A 22,485-nucleotide genomic window follows, 5' to 3' on the forward strand; every position below is an offset into this window, starting at 1 on the left:
ACTTTCTTAGTTCTAGTAATCCAGACTCCAACTGAGTGATCCATTTCTGCTGGTTTGGCAACCCAGTTACGGGGTACGTAACAAATATTAAAAATAAATTATTACAAAATAGTGAGGTGGTGTTCAAGGGCCATTCGGAAGCCTGATGGCAGGGGAAGAAACTGTTTCTAAAATGTTGAGTATGTGTCTTGAGGCTTCTGTACCTCCTCTTTAATGAAGGTGGGGTGTAGAGGTTTTCCTGGCTGCTCACTATGAAGAACCTACTCACTCCTTGGCATCACAGGGACAGCAAAGAGAAGAGCTAGCAGAGCCGTCACAGATGCTCTTCAGCGGTCCTCCAGGTGGCTATGGATCAAGAGGTGCACCCTGTGGACCAATGCTGCTGGGACACAAGCCAGGGCCTGATCAACCCTGGCTGGGTTGATCAACCTGAATTCTCACCTGGGTGAGGGTGTCCGATGTTGAAAGACCCGAATCACCCAATGATCCCAGGTTACATCACTGATGATGTATCCCAGCACATCCTAGGATGTATCATGAGGAGAGGGTATGCCTTGGGTTCTGAAGGTCCTGAATGATGGATGCGGAGGAATCTCAAGGAATCTTTTTGTCAGAGCTGTCCAGTACCCGGATGAATGTTTTCTTTCCTTAAACTTTATGTATGTCTTTGTTAATAACTAATTAGAGACCTATTGCTGAACAGAGACACTGGCTTTTTCTCTATATCCTACCAACTTTTCTTCAATGAACAATTTATCAAATTGTTGGAAGGTTTCAAGTGAATCTACATCCACTGTACAATTGGGTGATGATCCTATATCCATAACATTTGTTGGATAAAGAAGTGCACTCGTTTGTTGTCACCTCTTCATTTCTACTTACCATGAATCTTATTTGGATTCTTTTATCTATTCCCTTTAAGTCCTTCTTCATTTTTGAAACTTCGACCTAATCCTTAGATCTCGCAAGTGATTATTTATAACTGAATGCTTGGTTGCCCTCCAACTTACCAGGATGTGCCCACTCTACAAAGAATATTAGTCTTCCAATTGTTATTATTTCTTCAGAAACTGAATCTCTTTGACCTAATGTCCGCATAAAATAACATTTTCTTTTTTTTTAAAGTTCAGCTTGTCCAAAAATGACTCAATTTCTAAGAATGGCAATAACACTGGAGCAGCTAAAGTGGTTTCGATAGAGCCCAGTTAATTCAGTAAGCTGTTTGGATGACAGAGGTAGGGAGGAACTGAAGGACATAATTCTTTTTAATAACTGTGCACTCACCAGGAAAACAGTAATAGCAGATTACATTGAGTGGAGGTTTGTGTGGATAATTGAAAATGACAAAGACCAACATAAATAAGACCAATATTAAGGCCACTTAGCGTGCACTTTTGTACATTTATTACATAAAAAGGCCGCAAAATATTTGTCTCTCCCCTGCAGTTGGTCTCCAGTTAGTTATTAACTAAGAAATACATAAAACTTAAAGAAAGAATACATTTTTCTGAAAGTATGGGAGGGAGAGCTAAGATTGTAGATTTCAAAGTGCAACTGATTCGAACAATTAAAGCCATTGAAGCTTGACAACAGCTTCTAGCTTTCTCCTCTTGAGGGATTATCTGCCCCCAGGGAAGATAGCAGTTTGGATATATTACAAGACTAGGATCTGGGTTAATGAAGTTAATTAGTGTAAATCTCAAATCCTTCCATGCTGGGAAATTTATATCTAATCCATGAGTAGTATGAGAACTCGAGTCAAGTAGGTTGTCTATTGGCGAGTCCTCAGGTGATTTTACGGGATGATCTGGGAGCCACATATTCTGGCGTAGTGTGGGCACGAGTAAGTGGTGGCTGTGGTTATAGTTGGGTCTTTTGGTTGTTTATTCTCTTCTTTTGCAGCTGCCACTTGTTCTCTGCGGCACAGTGGAGATCATTCTCGTGCAGCTCAGCTCCCTCTTGAAGAGATTTCCTCCAGGTGTATCTATTGAGTGCCTTGTCTTCCCAGTTTTTAGATGTAATGTTGAATTTCCCCTGGCTAATTTTGATGTTATCTTTGAAGCATTTCCTTTGCCCATCAGGGGCTCACAGAATATCCTTCACCTGGGGAGACGTAAATTAGGTATCCAGATGACACCAACTATCCAGTAGAGTTAATGTTGTTTTATCATGGTGGAGATCGTGGCCTCCTTCGGTATGAGTGCATCTGATCCTCAAGATCTTTTGTAAGGATCCTTGGTGGTATTATTCCAAGGCTTTCAGGTGCCTGCTGTTGCTGGTCTATAATTCAGCTCCATACAGTAATATAAGAAAGACCATCCAGGAACAGGAATGGAAAGTGATGGAAATCATCGAGAATGATGGTAGCAAATGTGGAGGAAGAAGCTGTTAATATTTTCATCTAATTGTCTCTCTTTACAACTTAAAATATTTAGATGGATAGCAGGTACTGCGTAAAGAGGGAACAAAGGTCAATGTTCAAAGTATATTTATTATCAAAATACATATATGTTGACAATATACTACCCTAAAATACATTTTCTCAAAGGCATTCACAGCAGAACACAGAAATGTACCAGAATCAATGAAAAGCTGCACACAAAGCAACCAATGTGCAAAAGAAGGCAAACTGTGCAAATCCAAAAAAGAACAAATAAAAATAACAATAATAATAATAATAATAATAATAGTAATAATATCATCAACACACATCAAAGTTGCTGGTGAACACAGCAAGCCAGGCAGCATCTCTAGGAAGAGGTACAGTCGACGTTTCAGGCCAAGACCCTTCATCAGGACTAACTGAAGGAAGAGTGAGTAAGGGATTTGAAAGTTGGGGGGGGAGGGGGAGATCCAAAATGATAGGAGAAGACAGGAGGGGGAGGGATGGAGCCAAGAGCTGGACAGGTGATTGGCAAAAGTGATATGAGAGGATCATGGGACAGGAGGCCCAGGGGGAAGGAAAAAGGGGGAGAGGGAGAAAATCCAGAGGATGGGCAAGGGGTGTAGTCAGAGGGACAGAGGGAGAAAAAGGAGAGAGAGAGAAAGAATGTGTGTATATAAATAACAGATGGGGTACGAGGGGGAGGTGGGGCATTAGCAGAAGTTAGAGAAGTCGATGTTCGTGCCAACAGGTTGGAGGCTACCCAGACGGAATATAAGGTGTTGTTCCTCCAACCTGAGTGTGGCTTCATCTTTACAGTAGAGGAGGCCGTGGATAGACATGTCAGAATGGGAATGGGATGTGGAATTAAAATGTGTGGCTACTGGGAGATCCTGCTTTCTCTGGCGGACAAAGCATAGATGTTCAGCAAAGTGGTCTCCCAGTCTGCGTCGGGTCTCACCAATATATAGAAGGCCATATCGGGAGCACCGGACGCAGTATATCACCCCAGCCGACTCAGAGGTGAAGTGTCGCCTCACCTGGAAGGACTGTCTGGGGCCCTGAATGGTGGTAAGGGAGGAAGTGTAAGGGCATGTGTAGCACTTGTTCCGCTTACAAGGATAAGTGCCAGGAGGGAGATCAGTGGGGAGGGATGCGGGGGGGGGGATGAATGGACAAGGGAGTCGCGTAGGGAGCGATCCCTGCGGAAAGCGGGGGGGGGGGAGGGAAAGATGTGCTTAATGGTGGGATCCCGTTGGAGGTGGTGGAAGTTATGGAGAATAATATGTTGGACCCGGGGGCTGGTGGGGTGGTAGGTGAGGACCAGGGGAACCCCATTCCTAGTGGGGTGGTGGGAGGATGGAGTGAGAGCAGAAGTGCGTGAAATGGGGGAGACGCGTTTGAGAGCAGAGTTGATGGTGGAGGAAGGGTAGCCCCTTTCTTTAAAAAAGGAGGACATCTCCCTCGCCCTGGAATGAAAAGCTTCACCCTGAGAGCAGATGCGGCAGAGACGGAGGAATTGCCAGAAGGGAATGGCATTTTTGCAAGAGACAGGGTGGGAAGAGGAATAGTCCAGATAGCTGTGAGAGTCAGTAGGCTTATAGTAGACATCAGTAGATAAGTTGTCTCTAAAGATAGAGACAGAAAGATCTAGAAAGGGGAGGGTGGTGTCAGAAATGGACCAGGTAAACTTGAGGGCAGGGTGAAAGTTGGAGGCTAAGTTAATAAAGTCAACGAGCTCAGCATGCATGCAGGAAGCAGCGCCAATGCAGTCGTCGATGTAGCGAAGGAAAAGTGGGGGACAGATACCAGAATAGGTTCGGAACATAGATTGTTCCACAAAGCCAACAAAAAGGCAGGCATAGCTAGGACCCATACGGGTGCCCATAGCTACACCTTTAGTTTGGAGGAAGTGGGGGGAGCCAAAGGAGAAATTATTAAGAGTAAGGACTAATTCCGCTAGACGGAGCAGAGTGGTGGTAGAGGGGAACTGATTAGGTCTGGAATCCAAAAAGAAACGGACAGCTTTGAGACCTTCCTGATGGGGGATGGAAGTATATAGGGACTGGACATCCAGGTGAATGCCTACAATAATATCATCAACATGAGTTGTAGAGTCCTTGAAAGAGTCCATAGGTTGTGGGATCAGTTCAGTGTTAAGGTGAATGAAGTTATCCATGCTGGTTTAAGAAACTGATGGTTGAAGGGTAATAACTTTTCCTGAACCTCGTTGTGTGGTCCCATGGCTCCTGTACCACCTAAAGGGACAGCATTCATTCAGGGTGGATTTTGGAGACATTAGAAGTTAACTACCTTCAGATTTGCTTCTTAAGCCTTCCTCGGTAGTGAGTTTACTTTTTCTGCCTGTGACCTTCCAGACTGACTCCAAAACATTTTGTTGTTAATGAACTTTCTTCTGGTATTGAAGTCCTTCATCACTGGATTCAGTTTTACTGTCTTATCTTTGTTACTGCCCCCTCTTCTAATCTTGAAAACATCAGTGTTGTTTCCTCCATCTACTCTTTTCAAGAGAGCTAGATATAAAATTTTCTTCAGAACTTGGAGCACTGATCTGAAATTTATTGCTCATTGTGATTGATCAGTCTATTGCGTATTCCACAATCGAGTATCCAGTCTTCTGGGAACACGAGGAGCAAGAGCTTGATACTACCACCATTCAATAAGATGAAAGCTCACCTTATTATGGGTTCACTTTCCTGCTGAGTCCTGAAATAGCCTTTTATCCTGAAATCTATGAACATTCCCCATGAATATATTCAATGACTCATCCCCCTCAACACTTGGAGAGAATTCCAAAGCTTCACAATCCTCTTGAGAGAAGAATATTCCTCTTCCTCTTAGTCTGAAGAGAACAGCTCCCTCCTCTAAGACTGTTCCCACAAGTCTAAACCCCTCTAGATCCTCAGTTAAGATCCTTAACTCCACCAAGTTAAGTTCCATCAGAATCCAGTGTTTCAGTGATTCAACATCCTACTCTTGTAAACTCCAGAGGGCACAAGTGCTTTAAGTATTAATGATTAGCTTTATTTGTCACCTGTACATCAATGACCAACGCAGCCTGAGGATTATGCTGGTGGCAGCCTCTGAGTGTCGCCATGTTTCCAGTGTCAACATAGCATGCTCACAACTGAACAACTCTTACTAATTCACAAATAATAGGAACGTGAGAGGAAACCAGAACACCCGGGGGATGCTCATGTGGTCACAGAGAGACAGTGGCAGGAATTGATCCCCGATTGCTGACACTGTTAAGCATTATGCTAATATGCTGCAAAATTTCCTCATAAGACAACCCTCTCATGAATCTTTTTCTGCATCTCTATCCATTCCTTAAATACGAAGATCAACACTGCATGTGGTATCTAGTGTCATCTCACTAGAGAATTGTAGTGAGACTTCCTGATTCTTGTCCTCCAATCACTGCAATACAACCTGCACTCCATTTGCCTACCTAGTTACCTTCCAAACCTGCATGGCCAATTTCCCCAAAAACAATGGTCTTGTACCAGCTAAATAGCAGGTTCTTCTTTTCAGATAAAGATTAGCTTTAGTCTAACATCAAACTCAGCATGGAATCCTTAAAAGAAAATCCTGCCTGAAAAACCCATTACAATTTTTTGAGGAAATTACAAGTAAGCTAGATAAGGGAGATGCAGTGGATGTTGTATATTTGGATTTTCAGAAAGCCTTTGACAAGGTGCCACACATGAAGCTACTTAACAAGATAAGAGCCCATGGAATTACAGGACAGTTACATACGTGGATAGAGCATTGGCTGAATGGCAGGAAACAGAGAGTGGGAATAAAAGGATTCTATTCTGGTTGGCTGCCAGTTACCAGTGGTGTTCCACAGAGGTCTGTGTTGGGGCCGCTTCTTTTTACATTGTACATTAACAATTTGGATTATGGAATAGATGGCTTTGTGGTTAAGTTTGCTGACGATACAAAGATAGGTGGAGGGGCCGGTAGTGCTGAGGAAACGGAGAGTCTGCAGAGAGACTTGGATAGATTGGAAGAATGGGCAAAGAAGTGGCAAATGAAATACAATGTTGGAAAGTGTATGGTTATGCACTTCGGCAGAAGAAATAAACGGGCAGACTATTATTTAAGTGGGGAGAGAATTCAAAGTTCTGAGATGCAACAGGACTTGGGAGTCCTCGTACAGGATACCCTTAAGGTTAACCTCCAGGTTGAGTTGGTGGTGAAGAAGGTGAATGCAATGTTGGCATTCATTTCTAGAGGAATAGAGTATAGAAGCAGGAATGTGATGTTGAGGCTCTATAAGGCGCTGGTGAGACCTCACTTGGAGTACTGTGGGCAGTTTTGTACTCCTTATTTAAGAAAGGATGTGCTGACATTGGAGAGGGTACAGAGAAGATTCACTAGAATGATTCCAGGAATGAGAGGGTTAACATATGAGGAACATTTGTCCACTGTTGGACTGTATTCCTTGGAGTTTAGAAGAATGAGGGGAGACCTCATAGAAACATTTCGAATGTTGAAAGGCATGGACAGAGTGGATGTGGCAAAGTTGTTTCCCATGATGGGGGAGTCTAGTACGAGAGGGCATGACTTAAGGATTGAAGGGCGTCCATTCAGAACAGAGATGCGAAGAAATTTTTTTAGTCAGAGGGTGGTGAATCTATGGAATTTGTTACCACGGGCGGCAGTGGAGGCCAAGTCATTGGGTGTATTTAAGGTAGAGATTGATAGGTATCTGAGTAGCCAGGGCATCAAAGGTTATGGTGAGAAGGTGGGGGAGTGGGACTAAATGGGAGAATGGATCAGCTCATGATAAAATGGCGGAGCAGACTTGATGGGCCGAATGGCCGACTTCTGCTCCTTTGTCTTATGGTCTTATGGTCTAAAGGAGTGAAACAATGAGATGCATCATTTGTATCAACGATCAACATAGTCTGAAGATGTGCTGGGGGCAGCCCACAAATGTCACTATGCCTCCAGCGCCAGCGTAGCCCACAACTTATTAACCATAGCCCTTAGTACAACATTGGAATGTTCGAGGAAGCCAAGCACCCAAAGCATTCTCGCTCTGTCATGTGGAGAATGTACAAACTCCTTGCAGATAGCAGCAAGAATCAAACACCGATCACTGGTTGCAGGTGCTGTAAAGCGTTATGCCAATCGCTACATTACCATGTCACATCATTCTTCCTATCTGTGAATCACATCTCATTTTCTCCACACTGGCTTGATCTACCCATAGCTCTTTATAGCCACTTGCTGTCCTTAATCGTAACTTCCTTGCTATTATCAACAAAATTAGGTATAAGGTCAATAATGTAAGTGATAAATAGATGAGGCACCAGTGCCTTTCCTGGTGGCACGCCAGTATTTTAGCTTCCAAACTTGAAAAATGATCCATTTAAACCCTAATTTCTTCAAATGAACAACTCCACCCATCCCCCTCTCCTTGCTGCCTCGATTTGCCCATCGCTCTTCACCCCTTCCTCTGTCCATCCGTCACCTCAAGCTCCTGTCCCGCCACTCCCCCTCTGCTTCTTCTACTGCTCTCCCCGCTGTCTATCTTAGTCCTGATGGGGGGTTAGCAATTCATTCCACTCTCCGCGCCCCCCTCCCCCACAAATTCTCCTTGAGCTGCCGAGTTTCTACAGTCGGTTGTTTATTGCTCCAGATTCCACCGTCTGCCCTCTCTTATGTCTCCATGTTCCTAGCTTTTCTGTGCTGTAGTTAACCATTCCTAAGTACATGGTAAAACCTAATCTCCAAGGCACAGCTTCAGAAAAATAACAAGAGAAAAAGTAACAGAGACCTCATTGATTTTGATAGCAGAGTGATTATGTTAGTAGATTGGTCATTCAGAGAACTGAGCTAATTCTCCAAGAGACCTGAATTGGTCATTCAGAGAACTGAGCTAATTCTCCAAGAGACCTGAATTCAAATTCCCCTATTGTACCTGGGTTAATTAAATAAATCTGGAATGAGTGCTTTGTACCTGTCATGGTAGTAATCAATTTACTGTCATAGAGCACCACAGCACAAAAACATACCCTTCATTGCCTCCCCTCCATGCTGAACCGATCTTCTGCCTTGTCCCACTAATCTGCACCTGGACCATACCTCTCCACACCCCTCCCATCCATGTACTTTCAAACTTCACTTAAGTGTTGCAGTCAAGTTTGCATCCACCACTTCCACTGGCAGCTTTTACTACGCTTGCACCAACCCCTGAATGAAGAAGTCACCCATCAGGTTCCCCTTAATATTTCACCTTTCACCCTGAACCTATGACTTCTAGTTCCAGTTCTTGCTTACTTACTGCCTGTTACACCACTGACGTTCCGGGCAGCAATGAAGGTCCTCCATTTCTGTCTGTCCCTAGCTATCTTCTCCATTGTGCCCAAGGTGTGGTTCAGTGTCTGCAGTCGCACAAAGTTATAGAAGGATTTTCTATTGCTGTTTCTGTAACAATTGTTTTTTGACCAGTCAGGGTTGTTAGCCCTGAGCTGAACCCACAGACCTGGAGGACCATTCTTAGTCTGGCCTCTAACCTTTGTCCTGTTTGGCATGGGTTACCCTATCAAGAGCCAAAGTACAAGGCCCTGACTCCAACCAAAATAGCTCTCCAGGTCATTGAGGCATGCAAGCCTCAGTCCTCTAGGAGGTAGTTCTAGTTCTAGGTCTATTATATTTTACAAAACAAAACTCTCTGTTCCTTTACTGTCCTCGGTGTCTTTAATGAGTCTGATCTCCAACACAACATGCCTCTGAAATTCCCTAGCAAGTCACTCAATTGTTCAAAATGTAGCTCACTGACACTTTCCTGAGGGCTTTTGGACATGGGCAATAAATTCTGGCCTCGGCAGCGATGTCAGCATGAAAAGAATTGGGATTAGGTGATGATGTGCATGATGTTTCAGTGCAGATTGGGAACCCCTATTAATACAGGGTGATATTAGACATAGTTGCTGCATACTGGCATGAGAGAGTGAACTTGCTGGCATGCAGAGGGAACCAAAATCATTCAGGTGGAATAGCTCCAGGGCTATCATCTTCTAACTGCAGACCTGAAAAAAGTGGTCACCTGGGCATGGTACAATAGCTGTACTTGTAAAGTGAGTAGGAACAGCAGTACAAGGGCAAAAATCCATCAAAGGAAAACGATGTGGAAGAAAATGTCATGTACTGTATATTCCCCTTCTGGGCTCATAGTCTGTATGATGCAACATGCACAGTCCTAAGTAGAGAGCAGTAAAGGTATTTCTGGTCTATTTATGGTACATCTCAGATTAAAGTCACAAACAGATACAGTATAGAGTGATGGTGCAGAGTTTACTTCAACAGCTGATTACCTGGATCTACAATCTGGATCTTTGTCACTGTGCTGGTGATACTCGTTTTGATCTTGGAGACTCAACAGATGTTGATGATGAAAGCATCTGTCTCTGTACTTTTAGAACATAGAGCATGGGACGTAGAACACTTACAGTACAGTACAGGCCCTTCAGCCCACAATATTGGGCAGACCTTTTAACCTACTCCAAATTCAATCTAACTCTTCACTCCTACACAGCCCTCTGTTTTTCTATCATCCATGTGCCTACCTAAGAGTTTCTTAAATACCGTTAATGTAGACGCCTCTAGCATTACCCCTGATGCGTAGTGTGAAGAGGCCATGGACTGGAAGGTGGGGTCCTTGATGTCAGATTCTGCTTTCATGTGACACCATTCGCTGTAGATGTGCTCAGTGGTGGAGAGGGCATTTTCCGTTCTTGGGCATTGGTGCTTTCATCCCAGGCTGTGATGCTGTGGCTACCAGGCTGCACATCATCAGGATAAGGGACTGGCTACCCAGGACGAGGAAAAAGAGTAATCTCTTGATTGAATCTGCTATCAATTCTTGAAATTCTCCAGATAGATAGATAGATACTTCATTGATCCCAATGGAAATTACAGTGTCACAGTAGCAAATTTTAGAAGAGAAGTGAGAAAGAATTAAAAAAAAAGTTACCTCATAGAGCCTAACAGGAGCAGGTCATCACTTCCCCGTCTGTAGGTTGACTCATTATTGAGCCTAATGGCCGAGGGTAAAATTGACCTCATATAGCACTCTTTGGAGCAGCGCAGTTGTCTTAGTCTATCACTAAAAGTGTTCCTCTGTTTAGTCAAGGTGGCATGCAGAGGGTGAGAAACATTGTCCAGAATTGCCAGGATTTTCCGTAGGGCCAGAATGCAGTAAATTGTCAGACACTGAGAGCATTTGAGGTAGAAGCAGGTGATTTATGGATACTGGGGCTTTGAAAATCAACGTACCTGTATATTTGGATGCAGACTCAGTTGTCATCTGACTGATTGATAGAGCGGACACGAGAATCCATATGGTCCATCCCAGAATCCATTTATTTCTCTGCTGGGCTGCTTATGAACCTAGCACTAGAGAAGTTGTTAAAAAATCCATAGACCTTTAGGTTTAAATAAATTGGCAAAATAATTAATTTGCTCCGAATTCATTGAATGATTCAAGTTGACGGGAACCTCGGCCAACGTTAATATCAATGTGTAAGCTGTTTCAACATTGATATTGAAGTAGTTGTGCTGAGGAAAGGGTTTTACTTCTTCAAACCGGCCTTAAGACAAGTCTCATCAGATTAATGACTAGCACCAAGTTACCATTGTGAGCAGCCGTGCCATTTTGTGACTGACCCTTAACCTTGTAATCAATGGAATCTGTGAACTATGTAAGACCAAAGAGATTAATAGAGCTTCATCTTTTCCCATCTGTAATGTTTTCCTGAATGAGTTTGTTGTGTCTGATACACTAATTAGCAGAGAGCGAATCAATACTTAATGACTATATAGGAAAATTCTCCCCTCTTGCATTAAGCTACATCGTTACAGTCATTTCTTTTCCCTTTGTTATTGCAAATTGTGGTTGCTACCTGTCTGGTTTTGAAACAAACAGCCCGATCCTTGTATGGATTATTCTGAGATTCCTTTAAAAGCAAGCCAATCAAAATCAGCTTCATTAAAAAAAAATCCAGTTAATTTCTTCAAGCATTTTACCTACTGGTGATTTTTTATTCTCTGTGAATCAAATGACTGCATTCAAATCATGATCGCAGCAACAACTTGCTTTTAGACTATAAGATATAGGAGCAGAATTTGGACATTTGATCTTCGAGTCTGCTCTGCCTTTTCATCATGGTTGATCCATTTCCCTCTCAGCCCCAATCTCCTGCCTTCTCTTCATAACCCTACATGTACTGACTTACCAAGAACCTACCAACCTCTGTCTTAAATATACCCAATGATTTCGTCTCCACTGCTGCCAATGGCAAGGAATTCCACAGATTCACCATTCTCTGGATAAAGAAATTTCTCCTTATCTCCATTCTAAATGGACGTCCCTCTATTCTGAGGCTGTGTCCTCTGGTCTTAGACTCCCCCACTATAGGAATCATCCTGTCCGTATCTACTTTAACAATACCTTGCACCATTCGATAGGTTCAATGAGATTCCCCCTCAGTCTTCTACATTCCAGTGAGTAAAGGCCCAGACCATTAAATGCTCTTTGTGATGCCATTGAGGAGTAAAGTAAAACATAATAACATTAGATACAAGAGGAAAATGAGGCCATTCAGCCCATTGAGTCTGCTCGGCCATTGAATCATGGCTGATTTGTTTTCTCTCAAACCCATTCTCCTACCTTTGCCCTGTCACCCTTAACCCCCTTACTAATCAAGAATATATGGGTCTCTGCCTTAAATATACCTAATAACCTGATATCCTCAGCCATCTCTGGTAGGCCTCTGGCTGAAGAAATTCTCTCCTCATCTCAGTTCTAAAGATGTCCTAGTGTGCTTCACAGGAGTGGTACCATGCAAAACTGAACTCCAAAGTAGCCCTAAGTTTAGTTAATCAGGTGGTACTTAAGAAATGTTTCAAAAGTGGGAAAAGAAGAGTTGTATTCATGTAAGGCATTTTGCAATCTCAGCACACTCCAATCACAAACAAGAGAAAATATGCAGATACTGGAAATCCAAACAACACACACAAAGTGCTGAACGAACTCAGCAGGCCAGGCAGCATCTGTGGGAAAGAGTACACTGTCGACCTTTCGGGGTGAGACGCTTCATCAGGATTGTCCTTAGATGCAGCCTGGTCACTGAGCTCCTCCAGCATTTTGTGTCTGTTGCCTTAATGCACTTCAAAGTGTTTTACAGCCACTGAAATCCTTTCTGAGAATGGCTTCTTTTGCAATGTAGTAGTAGTAGTAGTCATACTTTATTGATCTGGAGGGAAATTGGTTTTCGTTACAGTTTCACCATAAATAATTAAATAGGAATAAAACTATAAATAGTTAAATAGTAATATGTAAATTATGCCAGGGAATAAGTCCAGGACCAGCCTATTGGCTCAGGGTGTCTGACCCTCCAAGGGAGGAGTTGTAAAGTTTGATGGCCACAGGCAGGAATGACTTCCTATGACGCTCTGTGTTGCATCTCGGTGGAATGAGTCTCTGGCTGAATGTACTCCTGTGCCCACCCTGTACATTATGTAGTGGATGGGAGACATTGTCCAAGATGGCATGCAACTTGGACAGCATTCTCTTTTCAGACACCACCGTCAGAGAGTCCAGTTCCATCCCCACAGCATCATTGGCCTTACGAATGAGTTTGTTGATTCTGTTGGTGTCTGCTACCCTCAGCGTGCTGACCCAACACACAACAGCAAACATGATAGCACTGGCCACCACAGACTCGTAGAACATCCTCAGCATCATCCGGCAGACGCTAAAGGACCTCAGTCTCCTTAGGAAATAGAGACGGCTCTGACTCTTCTTGTAGACAGCCTCAGTGTTCTTTGACCAGTCCAGTTTATTGTCAATTCGTATCCCCAGGTATTTGTTATCCTCCACCATGTCCACACTGATCCCCTGGATGGAAACAAGGGTCACCGGTACCTTAGCTCTCCTCAGGTCTACCACCAGCTCCTTAGTCTTTTTCACATTAAGCTGCAGATAATTCTGCTCACACCATGTGTCAAAGTTTCCTACCGTAGCCCTGTACTCAGCCTCATCTCCCTTGCTGATGCATCCAACTATGGTAGAAAGTGTATTCTGCCTGGACATCAGTAACCAGTGGTGTTCTGCAGGGATCAGCTCTGGGATCCCTACTCTTGGTCATTTTTATAAATGACTTGGATGAAGAAGTGGAAGAGTGGGTTAGTAAGTTTGTAGATGACACAAAGCTTGGTGGAGTTGTGGGTAGTATAGAAGGTTACAACAGGACATTGATAGGATGCAGAGTTGGGCTGAGAAGTGGCAGATGGAGTTCAATCCAGAAAAGCGTGAAGTGAGTCACTTTGAAGGTCAAACATGGAGATAGAGTTACGGGTTAATGGTAGAATTCTTAGCAGTGTGGAGGAACAAAAGGATCCAGAGATCCAAGTCCATGCATCCCTCAAAGTTGCCATGCAAGTTGATAGGATGGTTAAAAATGTTTAGGATGTATCAGCCTTCATGTTAGGGGAGTGAGTTCAAGAGCTGTGAGGTAATGTTGCAGCTCTATAAAATTCTAGTTAGGCCACGCTTGGAATATTGTGTTCCGTCCTGGTCACCTCATTACAGGAAGGATGTGGAAGCTTGAGAGAGGACGCAGAGAAGATTTACTGGGATGCTGCCTGGATTAGAGAGTATGCCTTATGAGCAAAGATGAAGTGAGCTTGGGTTTTTCTCTTTTGAGAAAAGGAGGATGAGAGCCGAATTGATAGAGATGTATCAGATGATAAAATAGACAGCCAGCGCCATTTTTGACAGGGCTGCAATAGCTAATATGAGAGGGCATAATTTTAAAGTGATTGGAGGAAATTACAGGGGAACGTCAGAGGGTGGTAGTGCTTGGAACGCACTGCCAGGATGATAGTAAAGGGATACATTAGAGACTCTTTCAGAGACTCGTAGATAGGCAGATGGATGAAAGAGAAATGGAGGCCTATGTGGGAGTGAAGGGACAGATTGAATTTGGAGTAGGTTAAAAGTTCAGCAAAACATCATGGCCAAGAGACCTGTACTGTGCAGTACTGTTCTATGTTCCACGCAGCAGTAATAAATCTACTGTGCTTGAGAACTTTTGAGGAAAGAACTCCAGGGCTTAGGAATGAGGCAACTGAAGCTACAGCTTCCAGTGGTGGAACCATTAAAAGTGTCAATAATCAGGAAACCTGTAATTGGAAGAGTTGAGTTTTCTGAAAGACATGATGGAATGGCAGAGATCACAGGGGTGAAGACAAGTGTGTGGGGGTGGGGGAGGAGTTGAAAACAAGAATAAGAATCTTTAAGTTGTGGTCCAGGGGATCACAACAGGCAATGAATGAAAAAGAGGCAGTTTGGCCACTGGACATAAAGAAAGCCCAGGTTTACAGAATCAGGGGTGAGGAGGCTGGACATGTGTTTCTACAGGTAGGCGAGGAACTGGTCTCTGTTGTTAAGGTACGGGAGGGTAGGGTCAAGAGGACACAAGTAGTGATCAACTGTGTCCATCTGCATCTTGTTAATGCTTCCAAACCAGCACAACCACCCATTCCCATCCACCCTCACCAATACGTCCCCACCCTTGTCCTGTTTCAGGAAAAACAGCAACACTGACGCTTCTCCATAAAGAAATCTGACTCTGCTTTGATTTTGATGTTTGCCTGCAGATAATGAATTTTCAATTGAGATCTTAACAATTGATAAACCCATTGCAACAGGAGGTAATTGGCAGCGCTCAATTCTTCATTCAGAATTTAGACTCCGTTAATCGGCTTTTAAGACATCCCTGTGAAAACACCTTCACAATTTGGCTGTGATGCCGTCATTTGATTCTTTGCGTCCCAATCCAATGCCTCCCCATCAGCAGTTAACTGATGGGATGGAGGGCAACAGGGTTGATCACATTTTATATCTTACTTGACCCTGACCTTTCACATCATCATTTTCTTCTCCCTCGGTAACAGAGGCCAGCTCCTCTCCTATCTGTGGAAACACATATTCGGGCCCCTGCCTGACTATCACAATGCAACCTTGGCCAACCTTTGTAAGCATGGGCTTTCCCTATGTCTCTTGCTTATTCAAACAACTCATATTGTTCAAACTTACGCCAAATGGCCACTTTATTAGGTACACCAGTACTCCTGCTCGTTAATGCAAATATTTAATTAGCCAATCAAGTGACAATGACTCATTGCATAAAAGCATGCAGACATGGTCAAGAGGTTCAGTTGTTGTTCAGACCAAACTTCAGAATGGGAACAAAATGCAATCTAAGTGACTTTGACCATGGGATGTTTGTTGGCACCAGACAGGGCAGTTTGAGTATCTTAGAAATCGCTGATCACCTGCAATTTTCACGTACAACAGTTTCTAGAATTTACAGAGAATGGTGCAAAGAAATGAAAGCAAAAATTCACTTTAGTCTGTGGGCTAAAGTGCAAGGAAATCAGAGGAGACTGGCCAGACTGGTTCAAGCTGACAGGAAGGCAACAGTGAGTCAAATAACCACACGTTACAACAGTGATGTGCAGAAGAGCATCACTGAACACTCAACATGTCTACTCTAACTGTCTAAATGTATTGCACAGGAACCATTGCCTTATCTCTGCCTTACTAGAATATTAGGATAGCTGACAAATTAGGTAAGATTCAAAGAAGCAGGGGGATGTAGAGGGGTTAATGTAGAAGTATGGGAATGTAAGATTGATTCCTGTCATTTTTTTTACAACTTAATTCTCTCAGGGTAGGCCCAATATGAAAACAAGGGTTTGTCAGAAGCATGAGAGACACAGAAGTCTGCTGACACTGGGACCTGGATCAAAAATCGAGCTGTTGGAGGGAATCAGCAGGATAAGTAGCATCTGTGGAGAAGAACGAAAATTCAACATTTCCCTTCCACTCTTGAGTTCAATCTTCAAAGTTCAAAGTAAATTTATTATTAAAATACGTACATGTCACCATATACTAGGTCATTTTCTTGCCGACATTCACAGTAGAACAGAGAAATTCAGTAAAGCCAACGAAAAACTACACACAAACAAGATTGGCAATAACAATGGAAAGGAGATAAAATCGACAGACTGTACAATAAAAATGGAAAAAAAGAAAAATAAGCAAACAAACAAACAAATAAATAGATCAATAGGTAAACAGATTGATAGATCTGAGAGCATGAATTGTAGAGTCCTTGAATCAGTTCAGTTTTGAGCTGAGTGAAGATATCCACACTGTTTCAGTGTGGAAGGGATTTGATCCGAAGTGTTGAAGGTCCATTGCCCTTCACAGATACTGCCTGACCTGTTGTTTTCCTCCAGCACCTCATTTCTTGCCAGAAACCCTCCTCAACCAGACAGGATATTAGAATGGAGGAATTAACTTGGATTAATGAAAGCTAATTGAGCTGCAACTGTTAATCCTATTTCAATAAATGCTAGCAAAACTGATGAGCGCATTCAGCACTTATTGGAGTTTCCCTTTCATTTCCAGCTTTTGGGTTTGTACTCATTATGGCACAGCAGGAGGTCAAACGGTCAGTGCCAGATTCAAGGTGTGCAATGTCATTCAGCCCATACTCTCCTCTCCTAATTGATATTGATACTGGAATTGGTTTATTCTTGTCACACGTCCCAAATTACAGTGAAAAGCTTGTCTTGCATACTGTTCACACAGATCAACTTATTATACAGTGCATTGAAGTAGAATAAGATAAAAAGATGCGGAATAAAGGGCAAAATTACTGAAAAAGTGCGGTGCTGGCAAACGATAAACTATATCATGAGGTAGATTGTGAGGTCAAGAGACCATTCTATTGCACAAGAAGTGCATTCAAGAACCTGATAGCACTGGATAGAAGCTGTATTTGAGTCTGGTGACATGTACTTTTTGGCTTCTTCATCTTTGGCCTGATGGGAAAGGAGGTCTTTAGATTATGCTGGCTGCTTTACTGAGGTAGTGGGAAGTAAAGACAGAGTCCATAGAGGGGAGGCTGTGTACACAACTCCTTGCTGCTTCTTGAGTTCATGGGCAGAGCAGCTGCAATAGAGAGCTGTGGTTTATCCAAATATAGGTGGTGTATTGCTATCTCAGAGGAGCTGTCATGGACCCATCATATAAATATAATTGCAAAGAAAGCACAACAGCTCAGGGGAGATTCAGCATGTCATTAACAACCACAGCAAACCTCTATAGATGTGTGGTGGAAAGTGCGCCGGCTGGCTGCATTATGGTCTGGTATGGGAAAACCAATACTTTTGAGTGAGTGGAAAATTGTCCAAAAGTTAGTGGATTTGGCCCAGTACATCATAGGTAAAGCCCTCCCAACCATAGAGCACACCTACTTGAAATACTGCCTTAGAAAAGCAGCAACCATCATCAAAGATCTTCACCACCTAGTCCATGCTCTTTTCATGACTCAGGACTTGCACTACCGGGTTCAAGAACACTTACTACCCCTCAACCATCAGGCGCTTGAACAAAAGGGGGTAACTACACTCATCCTACTTCTGGTGTTCCCACAATCGATGGTCTCACATGTAGGACCTTGTTATTCCATGCTTGTTATTTATTGCTATTATTTATATTTGCATTTACACAATTTGTTGTACATTGATCCTGTTTACACATACTGTTCTAAAGCTTTGCTAAGTATGCCAGCATATAAAGAATCATAGGGTTGTATGTGGTGACATGTACATACTCTGATAATAAATTTAACTTTGAACATTGATGGGATGCTTCCTATGGCCCATCAGTAAGAATTGGCAAGTGCCAACGAGGTTCTGCCAAATTTCTTTAGCCATTGGTGATCTTTCTTGACCATGACATCAACGTGATTGGATCAGCAATTTTCACTATTGTCATATCAGCATTATTGTTTGCATTACTTCAGAATGCACTACAACCTTTGAGGCATCCTGTTGACTTGCATTCACTTCACCAATCATAATTAGCAGAATAAGTACACAGAAAAAGGCTAGTCAACCTATCATGACTCTGTAGGCTTTTAAAAAATGTTTAGTTCATCCAACTTTTAAAGAGAATTTACATAGATGTTGCTTGGGCCTTGAGGACTTGTGTTATAGAGATACTGTAGGTTGAACAGGTTGGGACTTTATTCCTGGAGCGCAGGAGAACGAGGGGTGATTTTATGCAAAATTAGAGGATGAAATCATGCAAGCTTTTCCCCACAGATTGAGTTAAACTAGTCATAGGTTTAGGACGAAAGATTAAATATTTTGGGAGAATCTGAGGGGGGGCAGGATAAACTTTTTCACTCAAAACATGGTGTGAGTGTGGAACAAGCCACTGGCACAAGTGGTGAATGCAAGTTCAATTGTAACCTTAATAAGAGAAGTTTCGCTAAGGGCAGGATGAGAGGGGTATGGTTTCAGGTGCAGGTAGATAGAACTAGGCTGGACTAGATGGACCAAAAGCTATGCTTTGTGTGTTGCAGTGCTCTATGATTCCATGACTGTATGATATATCTAACTGCAAGCAATGCATTTATTACATGAAATGACACTGTATGTCTGACACAGAAATACAATGTTCAGCCCAACATAATCTTTAATATCATCGCACCACAACTCGACCCCCCCAACTTCCTCAATCAAGAGCCATCATGGCAAACTTCTGGGATTATCTCACACCCAACAAAGGACTAACATCAAGGCTAATCATCGCATTAACCATTAAGTGAAGAGCAAAACCACCAGGCTTTCTTCATATCATAGACAGGTGTTCTATAGTAATACCATCTGTAACCTTGGGATATTACAAAGCCTTTTACAGGCAATGTTTCTAATGTGTTAGTTGAAAGTGTAAAAATCCTATTTTTACAAAGGAAGGCCCAACAACCATCAAGGAAATAATTGACAAAAGGATGTGTTACTAAGTGGTAAAGGCTGAGGAATAGATATCCGTGAGGATATTGGGAAGGGTCCCTTGCTCTTCCCACAATGTTCCTGTGGACTGCCTTTTGTGGGAGTTGACAACTTCATCTGAGCTGTTTTTCTGGTGTTAAAGCATTGTTTCTTGTCACCATAACAGTATTTTGAAAAGCCTTATAAAGACCTTGGAATTCAACCATTCCTTTTAAAAAACAGTAATGTTGGGCATGACACGAGGAATTCTGCAGATGCTGGAAATTCAAGCAATACACATCAAAGTTGCTGGTGAACGCAGCAGGCCAGGCAGCATCTCTAGGAAGAGGTACAGTCGACGTTTCGGGCCGAGACCCTTCGTCAGGACTAACTGGAGGAAGAGATAGTAAGCACTTTCAAATCTTTTACTAGCTCTTCCTTCAGTTAGTCCTGACGAAGGGTCTCGGCCCGAAATGTTGACCGTACCTCTTCCTGGAGATGCTGCCTGGCCTGCTGCGTTCACCAGCAACTTTGAAAGTTGGGCATGACATCTTCAGGAAGTGATGCCTCAAAAAGGCTGCATCCATCATTAAGGCCCTCCAGCACCCAGGACATGCCCTCTTCTCTTTGCCACCATCAGGAAGGAGGTACAGAAGCCTGAAAGAACACACTCAACGACTCAGAAACAGCTTCTTCCCCTCTGCCATCTGATTTCTGAATGGACATTGATCCCATGAACACTACCTCACTACTTGTGTTTCACTTTTTGCTCTCCATATTTAATATAACTTTTAAAATATACATATATATTTACTGTAACTTATAGCTTTTTACTGTTATGTTTTGCAATATGCTGCTGCATAACAACAAATTTCAAGACATAGGTCAGTAATATGAAACCTAATTCTGATTTGGATCCTCTTGTGCGAGGCTGTGTCATTTCAGTATCTTGATTAAACCTCTTATAAAGTAAAAATTAATTCTCGATCTCTCAGTATTCCTCATCTTAGCCTTTGCTCTTCCTTTGTCCACCATCATTGCACTTTCTCTGTCTCCAAGGCACTATAGAGATGTTTCGATGAAGTTGTATGAGATTTGGGAGATTGGTTGACGTGATATAAAATGTTGATGAGACCAGATCTGGAGTACTGTGAGCAATTGCCATCACCTACCTACAGAAACGATATCAATAAGATTGAAAGAATAGAGAGAAAATTTACAACCATGTTGCTGAGACCTGTGGACCTGAGTTATCGAGAATGACTGTATAGATTTGGACTTTATTTCCTAGAGCATAAGAGAATAAGAGGCAATTTGATAGAGGTATACAAAATTATGAGGGGTGTAGATAGGGTAAATGCACGCAGGCTTTTTCCACTGAGGTTGCGTGAAACTTCAACTAGTGGTCACAGGTTAAGGGTGAAAGGTGAAATATGTAAGGGGAACCTGAGGGGGAATTGAGAGGGTGGTGCAAGTGTGGAATGAGCTGCCAGAGGAAGTGGTGGACATAGATTTGATTTCAGAATTTAAGAGAAGTTTGGATAGGTACGTCAGCAGAAGGGAGATGGAGAGCTATGGTACGGATCGACTGGATGGGCTGAAGGGCATGTTTCTGTGCTACAGTGCTCTATGGCTCTATGACTCTTTATTCTGCATCCCTTTTCTCCCCATGTTACATCCTCACGGCACTTACATATAGAACGATCTGACTGTACGACATCAAGCAGAGCACACCTCAGCGCATATTAGATCGGGAGTTGCTGGACGGCACAGCCCGAAAGGCCAGAGGGCCTATTCTACACTGTATCTCAATAAATATATAAAAGTAAATAAACAAATGTGAAAATAATACATCTGTTACCAAACAACTAGCTTAATGGGGAGAAAGCAGGAGGGTAGGATTGTAAGGGATAATAAATCAGCCATGATTGAATGTCAGAGCAGACAATGTATTGAATGGCTTAATTCTGCTCCTATGACCAATGTTCTCAGGTTGATCTTCTCACAGTTGCCCACACTTAGCCTTGCAGCTGAGATCTCCTCAGCCAGTCTGGATGCAGGGTGCAATGCCACCAGCACTCCTCCAGGTCACAGAGAGGCAAGTGACGGTGGCAGTGATTCCTGAGGGCAGGGAGTATGCAGCCAGGTTTACCGTGAGGAAATCCAAGAGCTGCTGCCCCCTACCACCCACAAGAGGGATCAGAATGAGAAACAGAATCAAAATTATTATGTGAATTATTCACTCTGCAATCTGTTGTTATGCAGCAGCAGTACAATGCTAAGACATAAAATCACCGTAAACTGCCGGCACTGCACTTTCCCTGTAACTGTCACACTTCATTCTGCACTCTGTTATTGTTTTACCCTGTTCTACCTAAAGGCACTGTTGTAAGAATTGATCTGTGCGAACAGAACGCATGACAAGTTGTTCACTATACCTCGGAACGTGTAATAATTAAAAAAAAAACAATTTACTAATTTACCAAGTTACCAATTGAACAAGTAGTGGGGAAAAAGGGAGTAATGGACTGTTCAGTACGGAGAATACTTTCAAGGAAATTGCCAAGATTAGTGGACCTGATCAGTAGGGAAAGATTGAATAGGTTAGCACTTCATTCTCCAGTGAGTGAGAGAGGGAAAACTGTTCCTGAATCACTGAATGTGGGTACTTGCTCACTGACGGTGGTACTACTGTGGTGTGGGTAACACCACAGAGGTCTTCAAGACCACAGTCAAGTAACTGGCAGTAGGTTCCCTGGACATGAGTGAATGCTCTGAGTGATTGTACCTTGAGGAAACGTACAATGGCAGCAGATGATAAGCAGTATAGTTGTATAGCTGGTCTGCTTGCTGATGGAGAAATGGGTGAATTCAGAAGAAACCGCAGATGCTGGAATCTGGAGCATACTCAGCAGGTCAGGCAGCATCTATGGAGAGAAATACTCTGTCAATGGCTCAGACAGAGCCCCTTCCTCAGGGCTGTAAAGGAAGGGGGAAGAAGCCAGAACAAGGAGGTGAGGGAAGGAGAAGGAGTACAAGTTGGCAGGTGATAGGTGAGATGAGGTAAGAGGTAAGGTGGGTGAGTGGGGGAGGGATATGAGCTAAGAAGCTGGGAGATGATATTTGGACAGAGTAGAGGGCTGAAGAAGAAGGAATTTGTGACATTTCGCGTAGAGACCCTTTATCTGTTCCTGTCTGTCCACGTCTCC

General features: G+C 43.0%; 1 protein-coding gene across 27 annotated transcripts in view; it reads left to right on the top strand.

Annotated features, from left to right (window-relative positions):
• nrxn3a (neurexin 3a) overlaps positions 1–22,485 on the top strand; it is a 2,332,164-nt gene that overhangs the window by 1,776,331 nt on the left and 533,348 nt on the right. The window lies entirely within an intron of this gene.

This window comes from Mobula hypostoma, chromosome 1, assembly GCF_963921235.1.
Source record: "Mobula hypostoma chromosome 1, sMobHyp1.1, whole genome shotgun sequence".
Classification (NCBI taxonomy): domain Eukaryota; kingdom Metazoa; phylum Chordata; class Chondrichthyes; order Myliobatiformes; family Myliobatidae; genus Mobula; species Mobula hypostoma.